The sequence below is a fragment of the Pinus tabuliformis genome, chromosome 5_1 (assembly GCF_031772625.1).
Source record: "Pinus tabuliformis cultivar Carrire ecotype Pingquan chromosome 5_1, CPIR1, whole genome shotgun sequence".
NCBI lineage: Eukaryota > Viridiplantae > Streptophyta > Pinopsida > Pinales > Pinaceae > Pinus > Pinus tabuliformis.
The window spans coordinates 762,925,949-762,948,870 of NC_142305.1; positions in this window are offsets into that span (position 1 = coordinate 762,925,949).

Sequence of the window (22,922 nt, forward strand, 5' to 3'; positions counted from 1 at the left end):
AAAAAAGCAGAATAGGAGGAGTAGTGGAAGGACATGGACGAGAAGGTAGAATTTATGGCACACATGTGTAGACCACATCAGAGGCTTGGGATGATAGGGAGGCCACCAGGGCTATCAAAGATGAATAGATAGATTAGTTGCTCAGAGGATGAGCAACACCTTCAGTAGGGGGTGATGATGAGCCCCAGAAATGGGTAATTATATGGGCTCATTTTACCTCTTAATTCGACTTAATCCACCATTCTCATTAGTTTATTGCATGTTTTTGATTATATTTATGCTAATAGAGTGAATTGGGTTAGTCATTATGCCAAAAAGTCTAATGTGTGCTTTATGCAGATTTTTCATCAATTTTGAGACAAAATCAAAGGTTTAATGAGAATTTGACAGCCAAATTCGTGGAAGAACAAGGGAGAGGATTTGTAGGAGGGTGTCCCCTTCATTTAAGAGCCCTTACCTCGAATTCTCCATCAGAAACTCAGAGCACAAAGCCAAGGGGCATCCAAGCAAGTCAAGTAGGACTGTTGTTATCTTCAGTTCAAGGAAGCAGAGTTCCTTGATTTTAGGAGGACTGTTGGAGGGCCCCATTTGTATAAATAAGAAGGCTTAGGGCCTCAGCTTTGTTAGTTAAATTTTATTTAGATTTTAGTCAGTAGGTTAGTCATTTTTTTAGTCTATTTTCGCACTTTAGTGTAGCTCCGTATCAGCACATTTTCGAGTTTTTTCTTGTAGACAATTTTTGGGATGTAACTATTATTTTTTGATCAATAAAGATGAATCTAGATTTGCACCAGCTTTGATCTTTCTTAGGAGGCTGTAGCTCTTAGAGTTGGGCCCAACCCAAGTGTCAGTACCTCCTTTGTGTACTTTTATGTGTCTTTTCTACATTCATAGAATAATTTATGTTATTTAGGTTAAAATCTCGCTTTGTTACTTAGGTTCTTTTTTATGATTAAGATAGTTTTTCATGCTTCATGTTTTTTATGATTAATATAGTTTTTCATGCTTCAGGTTGATTTTACAGTTTGGTAACAGAAGAGATCTGCAAAAAGGCCATCAATCAATCCTTGATCTCATCTCTCCCTCCTTGGGACCATGAGCTGAGACCAAGGCATACTTGCTGCCACAAAAACACTGTTTTTGCCTTTCCATGAAATTACTAGTGTTAGATTTTTAGTTGGAAAAGTTGATACTAGTTGTACTTGCATGTTTAGATCTATTCTTGCTTAGTTTCCATAGTTATCTTGCATGATTTCTTGTCTATAAACTTTTGTTCATCATGTTTCTGGTTTTTAGGTCAAATTAGGTCAAAATAGATATATCTCTGGTTTTTCTAGTCTTGGTTCAATCAGTTTTGGAAAATAGTGTGCAGAGCACCTGTAATACACCCATACCTATCCTTCCTCCATCATACAACCTACTCCAACCCCTAATCCAATATTCCTTCCCTTCATTTGCCACACTTTTCCAATTTGACCTAATTTCTACATTCTTGTGCAACATTGCTCCCTCCATCCTTGAACAAATCCAACCACCTTCATCACTCCTTAGCTTCATTCCTCGGGTCCTAGACCCCTTCACATCCTCATCCATCCTCCATTCCCACTTTCCCACCGTTTTTCCACCATCAACCCTCCAAAATCCTCTTTCGGCTCTTCTTGTAGAACTTCCTGTAGAACATCCTGTAGAACCCCTGCAGACTTCCTGTAGAAGTTCACGTGAGCAGTTTTTCGAGATCTGATCACTGTGAAACTCTCTGGAAGGGTTCTAGGGACCCCTTAGGCCCTCTTCTCACCTTCCCAACCTCCTGCAAGTGCCCACTCCATTTCCTTTCACCAATCAACCTCTGCACAGTCAAAAATAATTAAAGCACATGCATAATAATTCTGCAAAATTACTCAAAAATACAAAAAGATGCTTTTTCCATATTTTCCTTCAAAAGTAGCTTAGTCACATGCATTTTACCTTTCCAAGAGTCAATGGCATCCATTTCAGCAGCTTTCATCTCTTTTCTTGCACTAGTAGGGTTAATGGGTAAAACTAGGGTTTGCTAGGGTTTGTGTTTCCTTTCAGCTTTCATCTTCTTTCTGCAAGTAGAATAGCCCTTTTGAGATTAGCTTTCTTCCATCATGATTAAAATCTTCTTCTGAGAACTCATAGAAGTTGGCTTGAGCTCCTAGCGAACTTGTGCCAGCTGATCAAGTGACAGCCTGCAGTAAGAGCTAGTACTTGTGCATACAGCACCATCGCTTCCAAGTTTGTTACGAACTACCGGGTTGATAAAAGTAAAGAAGGGAGTCCCAGGAGTTGCAGCATCATTGCTGCAATATTGGAGCCCACCAAAGGGTTCCCTGCTACAGCTCATTGTCAACAACAGGAGCCAAAAGAACCTCATTGTAGCAGAGGTCATGAAGTAGCTGGGCTTACCGACCACAGCACATCCACAACCATACACCATCGAGTGGCTTCACCAAGGATGGGATCTGCACGTGAGCCAACAATGTCGCCTTCCATACAACATCAAGCCCTTAACGAATGAGGTATTATGGGACATTGATCCCCTTGATGTTTGTGATGTATTATTAGGTCAACCATACTTGTGGAAGTGACATGATGTGTATGAGTCAAGGCCTCGTGCTGTTATTGTTACATTGCGAAATAAGTTGTACAGAATACTAGAGGTAGCACCGCCTACCGTCATCTCTCTGGTTACTGAAAAAAATGCAGTCTAGCTCATTTCAAAAACTGGGAAATTTGTTTTCCTGATGATACACCCTCAATGAAAGAAGAAGATGGTGGTCATGACCTCCAGACAGGGCCCCTCCGTACGACAACAACATATGGACAAGATCATGGAGTAGTATGAGGACATCTTCACCTCCCCCGCAAGGGTGCCTCTACACTGTCAGGTGAAGCACTCCATTAATCTGACCCTAGTTGTGTCGTTACCCAATGGACCAATATATCAGTGCTCTGTTATAGAGAATGATGAAATCAAGAGGAAAATTCAGGAGATGCTACAGAAAGGTCACATTCGGCTGAGTTGATCGCCCTGTGGGAGCCTAATCGTGTTTGTACAGAAGAAGGATGGTACTTAGAGACTCTGTATTGACTATTAGGCACTAAGCAAGATCATTGTCTGGAATAGGTACCCGATCCCCCAGATTGATGACCTTCTAGACCAACTCGAGGGGGGGAAATATTTCAGCAAGATTGACTTGCAGTCCAGATATCACCAAGTACCAATCAAACCCTTTGATGTGTGGAAGACTACCTTCAAAGCCAAGGAGGGCCTTTTCAAATGGTTGGTTATGCCTTTTGAGTTGACAAATGCTCCTTAAACCTTCATGAGGCTGATGGATGACACCTTGTGCCCATTCAACAACTCATTTGTAGTGGTATACTTGGATGACATCCTGATCTTCAACTAGAGTTGGGAAGAGCACCTCCACCACATCCGAGAGGTTCTGCAAACACTGCGGCAACACAGGTTGTGTGCCAATTTGGAGAAATGAACTTTTGACATGACCCAGGTTTAGTATCTGGGATACATTATTGATGAATGGGGGATGCATGTGTATCTAGCCAAGATCCAAGTAATTTGGGATTGGCCAGCCCCAACCACTCTGACAGAGTTCCGCAGCTTTTTGGCTTTTCTACTGCAGGTTCATGTTGGGGTTCTCTCATATCACTTGGCCCTTGAGTCAAGTCACCAAAGGACGAGTGAAAGAAAAATTCTTTTGGTATGAATCTCAACAGAAGGCATTCGCAGAGTTGAAACATCGCCTCTGCTCTCCACCAGTGCTCACATTACCAGACTTTCAAAAACCATTTGAAATCAAGATAGATGCCTCTGACTATGCTATTAGGGCAGTCCTTACTCAACAGGAGCATCCAGTGGCATATCACAGTGAGACACTTTCAGACACAATCTAGAAGTATCCCACTTATGATGAAGAGATGTATTCCATTGTATAGGCTTGCCGACAATGGAAGCATTACATTTTTGGGAAGGAAACAGTTAGACACACAGACCACTGACCCCTGTAGTTCATACAAACGCAAGGGAAGTTGCAGAATGATTTCCATCAAAAGTGGTCCACGTACCTACAACAATTCCATTTGAATATCAAGTACAAGAAGGGTAGCACAAATCATGTTGCAGACTACCTGAGCCGACCACCGATCGTGGAGTTAACCACCGTGCTCAACTCTTTTGGGTAGGAGACTTCTGATTGGCCACTTCTCTACAAAATCAACCCTGAATTTTGCCACACATACCATACGCTCTTGGAGGGTTAGTAAGCTCCGGATTTTCACCTACAAGATGCTCTGTTGTGCCACCTGGGACACCTTTGTGTTCCTTCAAGTGAGCGTGCGAAGATGGTTTAGGAAGCGTACTATAGTTGGGCTGCTAGGCATTTCAGGGTCGAGAAAATGGTGGTAGTATTGTAGAAGTATTTCTATTGGCTGAATATTCGACAGGATGTTAGGAAGTACATTAGATCCTAAACTGCTTACATCATTTCCAAACCAACCATCAAGAAGCAAGGTCTCTATACTCCGTTGCCTACCCCTAGTCAACCTTGGGAATCCATCTCCACGGATTACATGTCGGGGCTTCCTTCTACTAAGCATGGCAACAATTGTGTCCCCTTAAGACCTATATTTAATACTATAGGATCACCCACATACGAATTAGCAAAGTATGTCGCTAGAAAATTAGCTCCGCTAGTGGGTAAGACCAGTTCTTACATAAAAGACTCCAACCAATATGTTGAATTCATTAAAAATGCTAAGATAGATCCAGGTGATAAAATCGTCAGTTTTGATGTTGTCCAGTTGTTCACTAAAATTCCCTTAGATGAAGCAGTACAAGTAGTGAAAGAGGTGGCGGACCCACAAACTGCAAGATTAGCTGAAATCTGTCTGCGGTCCACCTTCTTCACCTTCCAAGGGGAGATTTTTGAGCAAACGTCAGGAGTGGCTATGGGATCACCCCTTTCACCTATTGTAGCCAATCTCTTCATGGAAAAGTTTGAAAAGAAGGCTCTTGACACCTACCCATTAAAACCTAAGTTTTGGATCAGGTTTGTGGACGACACCAGTGTGGATTGGCCCCATGGTGAGGACGAACTTAAAAACTTTTTAGACCATCTCAACAGAATTTCCAAGGACATCAAATTCACTATGGAAATTGAAGAGAATAATTGCATCTCTTTCTTGGTCATGATCCTCATTAGAAACAAGGATGGTTCTATAGGTCACAAAGTGTTCAGGAAAAAGGCGCATACTGATAACTATCTCCACGTTGATTCCCACCACCATCCAGCCCAAAAAATGGGGGTTCTTCAAACCCTCTTCACTAGAGCCTGTAGAATTTTGGATGAAAGCCACATTGAGGAAGAAATCACTTACTTAAAAAGAGCTTTTTCTAAACTAGGATATAATAAAAGAGATACCTTAATCAAAGCCATTCAAAAAGCCAAAACTGGAAACAATAAAAACAAAGCTAACAATTCCGCAGTCGCTAGTGCCTACCTTCCGTATGTTCATGGTGTAACTGACAAACTAGCCAAAATCCTCTCAAAAAAGAATATCAAAACCTCATTCAAACCCTTGACAACTATTAGACAAAGAATGAAATTAGTAAAAGACATCCCAGAACATCTCTAGCAAAAAGGTGTTTACATTATTGACTGTTCCTGTGGAGAACAATATATCGGGAAAATAGGTAGATCAATCAGTATCAGGCTAAAAGAGCATAGTGCAGATATATGTAGGGAAAGAACCCATTCCTCAGCCTTGGTGGAACATGCAGGTAATACTAACCACCATATATGCCTTGAAAACACAAAAGTCATTGCAAATGAAAAACACTATTTCAAGCGAAAAGTTCGAGAAGCTCTTGAGATCATAAAACACCCTCATAACCTCAATAGGGATGGGGGCTTGGAAATTAGTAGGAATTGGACCTCACTCCTCACCCCCAGGGATTAAATTAACCCTCCCTGTTCTCCTTGCCCTCCCTTCTTTAGTTCTATTCAGCTCCTCTCCTAACTAAAAAACTTGACTATCATGCTTATATTAAATTAGAAACTCAGCATTAATAATTCGTCAACTTCCTAAGTAACTAAGAAACTTGCTAGAATTAAATAAATTAAATAAAAACAAACCAAAATAATCAAAATTATCATAAAATTACAATTAGATGAAAAAACTTAATACATAAACAAGCAATCAATTACCATTATAATAATTATATACATGTATAATAAATGAAATTAAAAGAACTTTAATTTATCCAAAAATAATAATAATAATAATAAATTATATGAATATTAAAATATTAATAAAAAATCATCTTAACCATAAAAACTTTTAGGCATTCAGTAACAAACATATAAACTTAAGAACACAACATTAATAATACATTAACCTCCTAAGTAACTAAAATCTTGTAAAAATTTAACAAAATTACTATATGTTACAATTAATTAGAACATAATCATTAGGATATATTATTAAATAAAATATAGCAAAATACTTTTCACACAAATAATTCACTTAGACTTTAATAATCATATCCATGTATAATGAATAAAATTAAAAAGAGCTTTAACAAAAAAAAAAAAAAAAGAGCTTTAATATATTAGGACAGCTATAAAAAGAGCTTTAATATATTAGGACAGTTATAACAACATTAAAAAGAGCTTTAACAAAATAAAAAAGAACTTTAATATATTAGGACTGTTATTAAAAATATTAAAAATCTAGTTAATTCAAATCATTAGGCTGGTCTGCTCTCAGACTTAACATCTCAACCTAACCTTATTTATCTATACTGTCTCTATCCTTTGTAAAGCAAGTCCTGATGATGAGTCTTGGTCTAGACTCGAAACGTCGACAAATTAAAGATGAAAACCGTGGAATATCTGAGTTCAGATTCTAAAAAACCTAACCACATAAATCTACAATCCATTATCTTGACCCTGTATGGAGGGGAAACATGGAAGGAGATATGTAATCTCGAGAAGACAAGGGTTAAAATACAAAGGAAAGAGTCAGATCTTCACTTTCTCAAGCAATGCAGAGATTCTAATCTAACCCCGTCCTTTGCCTGCATCAATCACAAATTACACAACCAGCACAACCATAAAGCATTTGAAAGACTCAGTAAATCCTTAATCCGCCTTGAAATACGCAGGTGCAGAAATTTGTTATGGCGATTATCCACAACAGCCTTTGAGGCCCACTTAAAACTTGCAGCAATGATCCGAGAAGACCTCTGGACAGTCATAGATGCCTGCGCAGCTCTCAAAGCAAACAAAGAAAGACATACAGCTCAAACAAAACATAAAAACAAACTGCAGAAACTAGAGTGGCTGCAGACACACAAAAATGAAGAAACTAAGCCACACAGTAAAAAATACATACATTTGGATAGCATAGGGACTGAATTAGAAGATCATTGCATAAACACATTAGAGAACGCGGAATCAGAAAGCAGCTCCAGGCAGGCACGTAGAACACTATCCTGGACACCCAGCTCGAACGAATCAGAACTCTGTGAAGAAAATAAAGAACCGAACAGCAATAAAACATTGGACAACATTGCTTGGACTAGAAATAATGGTGAACCTACATTGGACAGCGCAGGAACTGTAGCAGAGAATTGGTGTATGGACATGGACAGCGCAGAAAGGACACCCAGGTCAAGTGTAGAACTGAGTAGAATTGATATATTGGACAACGATGCCAGGAATAAAGAACCACGCAGCAGATTGGGCAGCAATGAAACATTGGACAACGTTGCTTGGACTGGAAATAATGGTGAACCTACATTGAACAACGCAGGAACTGTAGCAGAGAATCTGTGTACAAACATGGATAGCGCAGAAAGGACACCCAGGTCCAGCGCAGCAAACAAAGAACTGAGCTGCAATGATATATTGGACAGCGGTGCCAATAGTAAAGAACCACACAGCAGATTGGACAACGTAGAAACTTCATTCAACCCCAGCCAAAACCTGCGCGTAGATCTGCATAACAATAACAACATTAAAAACACTAGCATCAGGTTGGGAGCAGTTAATTATAATAAGGTAGGAGTAAACAACAAGAACTTAATTAACATAGATTATAACTTAAATAAAAATAATAGAACTAGTAATGGTGATAAAGATAACAATTGTAACATAAAAAACATAGGTAAACACAATGAAAAGGGTAATAGACCATATAAAAACATAACAAATGATATTAATAGGTTAGATAATAATATAAAGAATACAAACAATATATCTGAAAATCACAATAATCTAATTAACAACAATAAAGTTATAAATATTTCTTCTTATAAGTTGAAAAAAGAAGAAATTGAAGTCCTAGACAAAGGGCTCAATTTTGCCTTAGCCCCTAAACAAATCCCTAATGAAGAAATTATCTGTAGCCTGGAGGATGGAATCAAGACGCTCAAGGAAGAAGACAAAGAACTTGTCAGACAAGAATGTGCGGTCATCCTAAGGAAAGCAAGACCACCTAAAAAGAATCTGAACCAAGAACAACTCAGAGCCATAAAAAATCTAAGGAATAATAATGACATTGTCATTCTAAAAGCTGACAAGGGAGGTGCCACTGTTGTAATGAATCATGAAGATTACATAAACAAAATGAGGGACCACTTATACAACAGTGGTAGCTACAAAAAACTAGAGAAGAACCCCATCTCTAAAATTACAAGACTAGTCAAAAAAGCCATAAAAGAAACTAATCTAGATGAAAAATTGAAAAAACACCTTACTCCTGACAGTGAAATTACCCCTCGTATTTATGGAGCCCCCAAAATTCATAAAACAGATGTCCCCTTGAGACCTATAGTCAATACTATAGGATCACCCACATACGAATTAGCAAAGTATGTCGCTAGAAAATTAGCTCCACTAGTGGGTAAGACCAGTTCTTACATAAAAGACTCCAACCAATATGTTGAATTCATTAAAAATGCTAAGATAGATCCAGGTGATAAAATCGTCAGTTTTGATGTTGTCCAGCTATTCACAAAAATTCCCTTAGATGAAGCAGTACAAGTAGTGAAAGAGGTGGCTGACCCACAAACTGCAAGATTAGCTGAAATTTGTCTGCGGTCCAGCATCTTCACCTTCCAAGGGGAGATTTTTGAGCAAACATCAGAAGTGGCCATGGGATCACCCATTTCACCTATTGTAGCCAATCTCTTCATGGAAAAGTTTGAAAAGAAGGCTCTTGACACCTACCCATTAAAACCTAAGTTTTGGATCAGGTTTGTAGATGACACGAGTGTGGGTTGGCCCCATGGTGAGGACGAACTTGAAAACTTTTTAGACCATCTAAACAGAATTTCCAAGGACATCAAATTCACTATGGAAATTGAAGAGAATAATTGCATCTCTTTCCTAGACATCCTCCTCATTAGAAACAAGGATGGTTCTATAGGTCACAAAGTGTTCAGGAAAAAGGCGCATACTGATAACTATCTCCACGCTGATTCCCACCATTACCCAGCCCAAAAAATGGGGGTTCTTCAAACCCTCTTCACTAGAGCCTGTAGAATTTCGGATGAAAGCCACACTGAGGAAGAAATCACTTACTTAAAAAGAGCTTTTTCTAAACTAGGATATAATAAAAAAGATATCTTCAAAGCCATTCAAAAAGCCAAAACTGGAAACAATAAAAACAAAGCTAACAATTCCCCAGTCGCTAGTGCCTACCTTCCGTATATTTATGGTGTAACCGACAAACTAGCCAAAATCCTCTCAAAAAAGAATATCAAAACCTCATTCAAACCCTTGACAACTATTAGACAAAGAATGAAATCAGTAAAAGACATCCCAGAACATCTCCAGCAAAAAGGTGTTTACATTATTGACTGTTCCTGTGGAGAACAATATATCGGGGAAACAGGTAGATCAATCAGTATCAGGCTAAAAGAGCATAGTGCAGATATACGTAGGGAAAGAACCCGTTCCTCAGCCTTGGCGGAACATGCAGGTAAAACTAACCACCATATATGCCTTGAAAACACAAAAGTCATTGCAAATGAAAAACACTATTTCAAGCGAAAAGTTCGAGAAGCTCTTGAGATCATAAAACACCCTCATAACCTCAATAGGGATGGGGGCTTGGAAATTAGTAGGAATTGGACCTCACTCCTCACCCCCAGGGATTAAATTAACCCTCCCTGTTCTCCTTGCCCTCCCTTCTTTAGATCAATTCAGCTCCTCTCCTAACTAAAAAACTTGACTATCATGCTTATATTAAATTAGAAACTCAGCATTAATAATTCATCAACTTCCTAAGTAACTAAGAAACTTGCTAGAATTAAATAAATTAAATAAAAATAAACCAAAATTATCAAAATTATCATAAAATTACAATTAGATGAAAAAACTTAATACATAAACAAGCAATCAATTACCATTATAATAATTATATACATGTATAATAAATGAAATTAAAAGAACTTTAATTTATCCAATAACAATAATAATAATAATAATAATAAATTATATGAATATTAAAATATTAATAAAAAATCATCTTAACCATAAAAACTTTTAGGCATTCAAAAACAAACATATAAACTTAAGAACACAACATTAATAATACATTAACCTCCTAAGTAACTAAAATCTTGTAAAAATTTAACAAAATTACTATATGTTACAATTAATTAAAACATAATCATTAGGATATATTATTAAATAAAATATAACAAAAAACTTTTTACACAAATAATTCACTTAAACTTTAATAATCATATCCATGTATAATAAATAAAATTAAAAAGAGCTTTAACAAAATTAAAAAAAAAAAAGAGCTTTAATATATTAGGACAGTTATAACAACATTAAAAAGAGCTTTAACAAAATTAAAAATAACTTTAATATATTAGGACTGTTATTAAAAATATTAAAAATCTATTTAATTCAAATCATTAGGCTGGTCGGCTCTCAGACTTAACATCTCAACCTAACCTTATTTATCTCTACTGTCTCTATCCTTTGTAAAGCAAGTCCTGATGATGAGTCTTGGTCTAGACTCGAAACATCGAAAAAGCAAAGATGAAAACTGTGGAATATCTGAGTTCAGATTCTAAAAAACCTAACCACAGAAATCTACAATCCATTAACTGTGTTTTTGTTATTGTCGACAGATTCTCAAAGATGGCCATTATGGCAACTTGCAAGAAGAGTATCACAATAGAAGCCACTGCTAAACTCTTCTTTGAATGAGTGTGGGTACACTTTGGGATCCCACAGTCTATCATCTAAGATCGAGACAACAGGTTCCTCAATACATTTTGGTCCAGTCTCTGGTTGATGTTGGACACCAACCTCACTAGGTCCACAACTTTCCATCCCCAAACTGATGGCCAAACAGAGGTCGTCAGCAGGATGATCGTACACATTTTTCACATGTACAACTCAAAGTTGTAACAGCCCAAAATAAATATCTAATTAACTTATTAACATTAAACTTAAATCAGAGTGGCCCTTACCTAGCCAAATAAACATGTAATTAATTAACTAAATTCAAACTATGAATAGTGCTTACCTGTGCTTACCTATGGTAGAAGTAGGCTTACCGCAACAAGGTTTTGGAGACGACTCTCCACCCAACCGTAGGCTCAATTGCGCAAGGATTTGCTACAACTGGCCACCCCCGAGCCCTCAATCAATGTACTACTGCCAGTGACTCCTAAGTCTTAGAACACCATTCTCCCAAGAGAATGAAAGATAGAATCTCGGAAGGATGGAATGCAGGAATTCCTCTCATCTTCCTCACCATCTATTAAATAGAACAACATTGGAAGGGGAACCACATGCACACACTCCATGTGTCTACGTGCAACTTTCTTTTGATTTTTAGCTTTCTTGTTTTATTTCTTTACTTTTCTTTTGATTTTTAGCTTTCTTGTTTTATTTCCTTCTTTTTGATAGTTTTCTTGTTTTATTTCTATTTATTCTTATTTAGAGTTTTAGTATGGTTAAATTACTATTTTTATTTTTATTATTTTTATTTATTTTCTTTGTATATATTTTTAATATGATTTATTATTTAACATTTATGATTTATTATTTTTATTATTTATTATTAAGTGATTTATTTATTATTATTTATTATTTCTATTATTAATTATTATTTCTTTATTATTTATTATTATATTATTATTTCTTATTTATTATTAAGGGGAGGGATATTACATACTCTCCCACTTTAAGGAACTTCGTCCCAAAGTTAAGTTGAATTATTTATATTGTATTATTTTTACTATTTATTATTTAATTTACTTCATGTTGCCAACACCCTCTGCTGAACTAGTATAACCAGCAGGCATCGAAAGTCCCCAACACCCCGGGAAATCTCAAGGAATCTCTCTCCTTTTTCCCACTTTCGACACCAGGCTAAGCCTGACCCGGTCTGTATCCTAGCCCAAGGCTAGACCCAAGGCTCGTGCCTAACTCAGACCTCATCTGCCCCAAGGCAAGCATCCGGTCCGGTACTCAATGACCCCGGGCATCTCGCAAGGCTGGCCCACTCCCTCCACAACTACTAAGGCGCACAGCCCCAGACATCGAAGTCCTTTACATCCCTTCCAGACTTCGGCATCCCAATCCAATAACAGGCACCTCGCCTAGAACATCAGGCACTTGGCCTCCTTAAGATGGTCGTATAGCTCTTCAAGAGCTATCCATCAAGAGCTATACACAAGACAAAGGAACCACTGGCATATGTAGTGTTGATTGAGTTTGTCCCCAGCGCATATGGTGTTACTTATTCTCCCTCGTGCGTATGGGCTCGCATGAGATCATCAAATAAATTGGCCCTTTCGGCCCTTTTGTGGAGTTCTGTGAATCGTCACACCCAACATGCAACCAATGCATTAACCATACCATCATAGTATCATAGGAAATAATCCACCTGCCCAGTCTTGCAGATACATGTAATCTGAATGGCAATTCCAATGCAAAATTAAATTTATGAGAAGATCATATTGAGAGAGTCGTGTTCGTGCAATAATAGACCAGAGAAATGCCAAGCAACTGTTATCGCTAAAGGAAATGAGAACAGCAATCCAACCCAATTAGTGAATAGTATGATCAACATTCAAGGAATGTTATCTCTATGTTTTTAGATCAAATTGAACAGTAACATAATGAGCAGATTGCTAGTGAACAATGATTAACAATGATCATCTAAAAGTACTAATATATCAGAGTTTATCCATTGTAAATTGGAACAGATTTCACTATTTTAGAGCACTTTAATTGGTGACAAATTTCAACTTCAATTATCCAAATACTTCGAAAATTGTGTTCTAAAATGAACTAGTGGTGAGTAGTTACACCAGCATTAAAGATTTGTTACAAAAAACATGGCAGTATACCATATCAATAGTGCAATCTTTCAAAGAATTATACATCGTCAATTATGGGTAGATTATCACCATCCAAGATTACAAGATTATATACTTTTCCAATGAATCAATGAGTCATAACAAAACTATATACTTTTAAATAGGTGAGTCATTTAGAATTTCGCTTTGTTATATGGTTGTAATGGAGAGAACCATTGTAGTTGATTATAGCACTTTTTATGTTTAGAAAATGATAAGAGGATGCAAGCACAATCAACTCAAGAAAATGAGATAGTGGTTTTACCAAATAATGAGATTCTAATGCGAACATAGAACCAAAGAATATGCTGTCGATAATGGTGCATGAGAAAACCAATGAGGAACTAACGAATGCACCAAACTTTAAGTTATACCAACGTTATTCTGCTGTCAAGAATTCGATTGTTGTAGCTTATTGCCAAGGATATATCAGTCCTTAGATGCCAAATTGGATAGAAAAACTGCAATGTGATGTGAGTCACTAGATGATCCAATCAATCCACAAATTCACTTTTCAAATGATCACTGATTGCAAGATAAGGAGTACTAATGATCTAGATTCAAGCTTAGTGCCAAATGCAAAGGTAATGTATCACGGTAATGTCAATATTAGACCTATATCCAACCTCTAAAAATATCAGATTTCTAACAGTGAAATCAAGTCACCCGCATATGCATGCAATGATAGCCAAACACTGTAATCAGTCACTCAATATCAAGATTCATCACTAAAGAAGCATAAAATAAGAGCCAAAATACTTGGATTATTGTTGTGATAATTATGCAGTGAATTTTTAACCATATATGTATTAACCATGCCAAATTTATTCAACAAAGTTTTGAAGATTCTTGATTCATCTCAATCTACTATTTTGTATATTTTTCCCCTACTACACGACATGCAATCAGACCATTGCCATATTTGAAACTGTGTGATTGATCATGCAAATTATCAATAATCACTAATTTTGTAGTATTAAAACTTAGAGAATTGTCTCAACATAAAATCAAAATTCCAATGAATAAAGCTTAAGAATATTAGTGGCAGTATTGTTTTAATAAGGTACTTGAATTCTGAAAGAAAATTCACCATGACTTTCGAAATTATATGTCACACCAATATTAAGTCTACAGATTCATGACCTTATGTGCTAGGATAAATTGAAATTATTTGCTGTTGAGTGAAATATTTTGAGTATCTGTTTAAGCAATCATAACTTATGTTAAAAGAATTAAATGGACTGATTTTAACAAAATAAATCATTTAAACAAATTTATTGAATGTATCTTGAGATTCTTATGGCTATTAAATGATTACTCTAAGGAAATTTAAGAAATCAAACAACCAAAGAAATATTCCACACCATAAAGAAGAGACACCACCACCCGACCCAGAATCGGATCGGATCACTGGGAAGGTTATCCCTCCCCAACACAAAATAAAATCATTTTATTAATTATATGGCCTACCTACAAGTGCACCCGCAAAGGCAACACCATCCCTCAAATTACAATACATTTTAGCCATAATAATTTCCCGGATAAGCCATAAAATTGCTTGCATAAGACATAAGACATAAGATCGTAAGCTTGTGGCCATGGTGATGCATGTTCCTGCAAATTCCATTGTTCCTTTTGACAACAATGGCGAGAATTTTGCACACACTATAAGATCAATAGTACCATTTACACAATTAATAGTACCATTTTCTCATGCAAGGAATAATCATAGCCCGATCACATAATCTCCACCCACTCAAATAGCCAACTGCATACTTGGTGGCTCTCCAACTCACAAATGCAAAAGTTGTTGGCGCTTGGACCACGGTGTTTAACAACTAGCAACAATCATTGCAGAAGGGCGAGCAATTATTTTCGTTCATATCAGAAGGAATGCAAATAGATTAGCGGACCTCCTTGCCAATAAAGGGGTGGAAGATAATCTAGCTTTGTGTTAGCTCACACATAGTTCTCTCTCAACTGTCACCTGGTTCTCTCAATGTCAAACCCTCATCTCTCAAAACAAGATGCTTCAAAAAAGAAATACCAATTCACTTATAATCAAGATTTATGACAAGATTATTAGCTTACAACAATGATTCAATGAAGCATGTAAGGATTAATGAATAAAGCAAGTAAAGGAAATGACAATTAGATGAAAATGTTAGAACAATAACTCAAATGCCTTAATAGAAAGTGCTCTTAAAAATATTCACTTATAATATGTTATGACAAATGGAGCAACTGAGAATTATGCAAATGAAAGCACAAGTAAATGATTGTAGATGAGATTACTAATTAGGAAATTAAAGATATACTACTTCAATCTAAAACACAAGTGAGATAAAGACGAATTACTCAATGTAATTTAGACCAAATAGCCAATGAGATCAAACAATTAGCAATGAAGTCTAGATTTATTAATGACCAAGTGAAGCAATCCAATAAATTAGATATAAATGAAATGAAAATTAAACTAAAGAGTTAGTCACTTCCACAAGAAATCCTCCCTTTTAAATAAGGGGATGGGATACAATAGAAATAAATCCCAAACTCACTCAAGGAAAAAAAAATTGGTATTTTTATTATGAGATTACAAAGGAATAATCCCTTAAATAGTAAAAGAGAATTTTCAAATGAACATTTAAATACCCCTCCTGAAAATATTAATGAGAGAAAATACAAGCATTTTACAAAAATTTTATAATGATAAACCTTCTCCAAGGGAAATCGATTTTCTTCTAAATGAAATCCATTCCAAAAAATAATTGACCTCAAAGAAAAACCTTGGGCTAGGGGATCGAATCTCACAAGAATTGAATTTTAAAACCCCAAATCTCAAATTTCTCTGATACCACATGTAACAACCCAAAATAAATATCTAATTAACTTATTAACATTAAACTTAAATCAGAGTGGCCCTTACCTAGCCAAATAAACATGTAATTAATTAACTAAATTCAAACTATGAATAGTGCTTACCTGTGCTTACCTATGGTAGAAGTAGGCTTACCGCAACAAGGTTTTGGGGACAACTCTCCACCCAACCGTAGGCTCAATTGCGCAAGGATTTGCTACAACTGGCCACCCCCGAGCCCTCAATCAACGTACTACTGCCAGTGACTCCTAAGTCTTAGAACACCATTCTCCCAAGAGAATGAAAGATAGAATCTCGGAATGATGGAATGCAAGAATGCCTCTCATCTTCCTCACCATCTATTAAATAGAACAACATTGGAAGGGGAACCACATGCACACACTCCATGTGTCTACATGCAACTTTCTTTTGATTTTTAGCTTTCTTGTTCTATTTCTTTACTTTTCTTTTGATTTTTAGCTTTCTTGTTTTATTTCCTTCTTCTTGATAGTTTTCTTGTTTTATTTCTATTTATTCTTATTTAGAGTTTTAGTATGGTTATTACTCTTTTTATTGTTATTATTTTTATTTCTTTTCTTGGTATATATTTTTAATATGATTTATTATTTAACATTTATTATTTATTATTAAGTGATTTATTTATTATTATTTATTATTTCTATTATTAATTATTATTTATTATTTATTATTATATTATTATTTCTTATTTATTATTAAGGGAAGGGATATTACAAAAGCATCCCCACACATGGGATGAGAGCCTCCCCTAGGTCCATCACAGCTACAACCAGGCTCTCCATAGCTCGACTAGCCATAGAACTCTTCAGGTGGGCTTGGGATTCTAGCCACTATGTCCCATTGATGTGGTCATACCATTTGCAGCGACTCAGGAAGATTCAACTCATGTCCGGTCCGAAGCCGACAAGGAAAATAACTTCATTGAGAACATTCATCACATCTGCCAATAGGTCCATGACATATTGGACAAATCCAAAGCTAAGCACAAGCAACGACATGATCAGCATCGGGTGCCACACAAGTTCCAGGGGGGTGACAAAGTTTTTCTACATTTGTAGAAGGAGCGCCTCGCTAGCCCCCACTGCAAAATTTTCACTCTTTGATATGCTCCATACACCATCACCAAGGTTGTGGGAGATAATTCTTTTGAGCTCAACATTCCCCGATTCCTTGACCTGCACCCAGTGTTCAATGTTGATCACCTTCGGCCATACTTTCCACCATTACTGGACACATCCGACATTGCAAAACAGCTCACACCAATAGAGTTAAATCTAGACTACATGGAACAAGATGAAACTGATCGGATCATTGACACACAGATCAAGAACACTTGCCAGAAGAATATCCAACTATATTGATTTGTCAAAGCCAACCAACTCTTGAACCAAGGAAAATGGCTCACTAGGGACCAAGCTCAACAGAAGCTTCCTCATCTCATGGAGGAACTCAACACAATGTAGACGATTGCTTCCTAAGGGGTGGGGGGGGGGGAATAATCCAGGTGGATGTTGGTGGCCACCTGCCTATTCCACTTGGACCCCCACCATTATTTCTTTCAGTTTTTCAGTTTCCTTAATTGTAGCACAATTTACTATTTTTGGTAGTTTTTCAGGTTCTGAACTTCTAGAGCCATTTTGAGGGCCTAAGCGATGTTTCTGTTGTCAATATTCATCTACCCAATTTCTTAGAAATTGTGCTTTCAGTTGTATTCCTCAGATAGATCTTTCCAACGTGGTATCATGTGCATCAAATGAAGATAATATGACCAAGTTACGACCCCAGGAAGTTGGCTGGCCAACTAACCCCAACGGGGCCCATAAACTCTTGGTGTTACATCTCGTTGGGCTAGGGTTTTGGTTGTTTAGGGTTTTCTCTTATTTTCCAATAATAAAAAGGCCCTTGAGCCTCATTGTAACTCATTTCAAAGGCATGTAGCCACCACATCTCTTCTTAGAGATAAGCTACCATCGCCCAAGCTAGTCTCATTTCCATTCTGTTTGTAAGAATATTTCATTATTTCATATTAATGAAAGGAAGTGTTATTTCTGCTACATATCTGTATATTTATGGTTATATCTATAATTTGTTGTGTTCCTATTTAAATTTGGATCATTCACTTAGTATGTAATTAAAACAACATATATCATAAACATAACAAGAATTGTCCTAATATATCTATGATACATGTATGAAGAAGTGTTGGCTCATAGAGCTTATGATTAAGAGTGAAAGATCCCAAGTACACTATTACATGAATGAAACACTATATCCAATAGTGGAACATGGAGGCACAAATTTCCTCTCCAAAAGAATGATCTTTCTCCTATGCACTACAACAGAAGCCAAGGCAAGACTCCAAGAATCCAAGCCATTAACTTGAGTTATGAGGAGCTATTTATAACAAATAACAATGCATTTGATCTTCCTCATGACTCCTTAACTCCTATGATTGTTCACATTTTATTCATGAATTATTACATTCCATATGTGGTTATTGACATTCCACATGTGTCCCTTGGACTTCATTACATACCATTTTATCACATAAGACAAATTACATATGAGACAATGGTTATATAAGACAAAAATGATAATGGACAAAGTCTCATCAAATTGATAAATCATTTGGTTCCTCATGGAGCTCAATTGTAATGTAAGTGTGTCATGCCCTGAACTATGTTGAGATGGTTTTGACTTGAGATATCAAGTCCCCTACATACCACATCTTCACCTCCAAAGCCTCCATCAGTATGGTCTTGGAGCTTGACTGTACATTATTCCATAGCCATGAAAGTTTCATATGAGATTTGACTTGTGCAATGGTGTATTGTAGAATAATTTCCTTGGTGACCTCCAAGCCTTCCTGTTCTGTCACTTTCTTGATTTGTTCAATGTATTTCCTAATCTCCTAGAAGATCATCTCTCTGCCTCTGATTGCTTCCAGTGTTCTATTGCGGGAATCCAATGTTTTTGTGTTAGAGACTCAAAACCATTACGTAGTCAATTATAGGAAAAAATAGTACTAATCGACTATTCTCCAAGACACATGTAGTTTTAATGGTGGAGTCTAAAATGAACTATGTCTATCTCTATTACAATTCTATCTTTCTTTTCCAAATGTTTCATACCATCTGGATACTTGACAACCCACTCCTGAAGAAGGTCAACCACTTTGTTTTCTACTTTCATGATTTTTACCATCTCCTGTGCTTTCTTCTGAATGCCAACGAGAGGAACCACCACCTATTGTATAAGTATCATCTCATCATATAGCCATTCCATGGTGTCCTCCGTTGGCCCCAGTTCCTCCTGCATGGCTAACTGCCATTCTGTGGTGCTGAAACTTTATGATTATAGTCATTGGTTCTCTTCCATAAGATGTTCCTCCTATTGCTTCACTGCACCAATTCCTTTCCTCAATCTATCACTCTCACTCGACATTCAAAGTTTTCTTCTATCTTTGTGGAAAAAGAAATATTTTTTTCCATGATTTCCCTAGGATCCCTTTTGGTGTTGGAAGTTATCACCTCCTCTATAGAAACTGAGACTAGATTTTGAGGGTCTTTTGGGAAGTATCTATGCCTCTACTACATGATCCTCTTCTTAAGTTGATCAAACGTGACACTACATACATCCATGAATCTGTTTTTTGATGGAGTTGTGATCCCCATTTCTCTAAATGGAAGATGACCACCTATGAGGGTAGGTTCCTCTGGAGAACTTGGCTCATCATCCATGGGTTGTATGGTATCTTATTCCTCCAATTCTTCCTCTTCAATCTCCTGAGTCAATTGTTCTTCTTCCAGTCTTTGTGATGCTTCTTCCTCCCGTGATTGCCTTTTTTTTTCTTCTTCCATTCTTATTCTCTCCTCTTCCTCTTCTTGTTTCTTCTTAAGAAACTCATCTTGCTTCCTCTTCTCCTCTCCTTCTGCTTCTTTCCTCTCCTATTCTTCTTGAATAGCTCGTGTGTTCAAAGGATCATATTTCCACTTCCTTCTTCTCTCTCCTGTTGAACCATTTCTGATCCTCTTCTGAATAGCTACTTTCCTTTATTGAGGTGTTATTTGTTATTCCTCCTAGATCTGCATATCTTGAGATGGTGGATCTTGGGGTGAACTAGTCTCCATTGTTGGATGTGTCTTTATAACTGCATTATACTAGTTCTTCACTTTCTCATCTTTTGTTGTGGACATCAATGAATACCCCATATTGAAATTGATCCTTTCACAATGTTTCTTGCACACTCTCTTGGGATCATATCCATGAAAGTATTTGGTGGTGAAGTGAAAGTTATCCAACTCTTGTATTTATATTGTTGTCGCCTTGTGGCTCTTCAACTCATATAATCTGATCCTCAATGGGAAGGTGGGCAAGGGGACTTCTTCCTCTTGTGAAGAAATCCTAATAATCCCTTGTCCAACTGATTTGATACTTCCTGCATGACCACCTTATTGGTCATGTATCGCGACATGAGATGAGGGGGTATATGACAACCAAAACATCTTATGTATGTTACCTTAGGTATTGCAAACCAATCCATGATATCCGTAGTGCCTCCTTCACTTCATCAGTCATGCAAGGAGGATCGATCTTGAATATCATATGAAAGATAAATGAAAAGAAGTGTCCATCCAATCTATCATATGCACCTCTGAATGTTGATTCTGACAACACTATGTAACGAAATTAAACTGGGAACTTGTTCTCAGGGGTCTAGTTCCAGTACATTCCATGGAATGCATATTGTGCACATATTCAATCAAGGAGAAATGCATACATGTAGAATTTCGGTGCTTGGTTCACCCTCAAAGATGATTTTTCCTACCCCACATGACACTACAACTCAAATGATAATATATTTGCCCAATTGAAGACTTTTGCACAGGTTACCACCATATTGAGCATATATATCTAGTTTTCCTCAAACACCTCAGTGTTCTTGTGCCCATGCAAACAAAAACACGTCTCTCATATATTGATACACATATATAAGAATATTAGTTGGATAGACTACATATGGGTGATGGAGAAACTTAGCAGGCTCTTGACACTGTGATTTGATAATGTTGCTTGTGTCGAGGTCAGCCCATCTAATGTAGAAGTCATTATTTGCATATTTTGTGGGCCTGAACATCTTGTAGTACGTCTTCATGTCTTCCCCATAATAAGTGGAAAGATGACCACCACTCTCACTACAAAGCATAAGATGAGAATCATATATATATATATATATATATATAGATATATATATATAGATATATATATGTAATGATCCACTCAATCAATTTTGAATAGGGGATGACCAAGAATCTACATGTGATCTTATGCATCCGGGACTTCTTAATATTGATGTATGCTTGCACGTATTCCAAATTCTCTGCAATTATTTTCTACATGAATGTGTTTTTTATACCACTCCATGTGACCTCAGTAGACTTATCAACAAATCACTATGTGTCTATCTATATCGGAATGGTTGGCTTGGTAACTTCAACAGGTTCCTAAGTGCTTACTTCTGAGACTTCCTTGGAGGCCACTTTACGGGGAGTGATGACTCCAACATATGATGAAAGGGTGACAGTAATTGTAAATCGGACACCTATTTGTAGTGGTACGCTCATAATGACAACATTAGCTTAATGCATCCAAACTATGCAACAATATCTCATAAATCATGTACAAAGAGCCATCAAATGTAACTAATCATGAAAATATATCAATGACAGTAAAAAAGCACCTGCATGCATAAGAAAAAAGGCATGCAAACTAGAGGGTGCACTTTCAAAGAATGAATGGAGGTCAAGGGTCATTCAGGGCTTTACACTCATGCACTCAATAAAGTGAAGAAAACCATCAAGGGTACACTGACGCACTCTAAAGGGTCGAAGGGGTGAGTTGTTGGGCCTTGAAGCCTTCACAGTATGCTCAAGCACTCAAGGAGATAGGGAGGGTGAACTAGCACTCTCCAAATGGATGAAGGAACATGTCTTCAGGGCTTCAGTCCTTTAGGGTGCGCTCATGCAGTCAAAGGAAAGGAGGGTGCACTAGCACATGTTGAAGGGATGAATGAAAATGATTCAATTCTTCAAGGTGCACTCATGTGCTAAAGGGAGGGCACAGTTCTGCATGACAAAGGAGTGCACTCAAGAGGGGAACTTGGTCATTCTGGGAGTAGTTTTCAAGGTTAATCAGGCTTTGAGTTCCAGAAGTGCACTATGCCTAAGGAAAGCTCAAGAACAAGTTTAACAACAATATTTCATGATAGGAATGAGAAGAAGAAGGATCTGCAAGATTATATGGATCCTGTCGCAATCATGGTGGAATATGAAACGTAGAGGAATGTGCAAAGTCTATACATGCTACAACAGCTTAACACTTTCCAAATCGAGATTGAACAAAAACACCAGTAAATACATTGAAAATCAAATAAACACCAGCAAGAGAAACAAGATCGATAATGAAATCATGAAATGCAATGAATAGATTCGTCATGCAATACTTACATGTAATGTACATTGATGAAGAGTTTCTTGATCCACAACTATGCACCCAAACCATATGAGAATTATTATGAAAATTAATGAT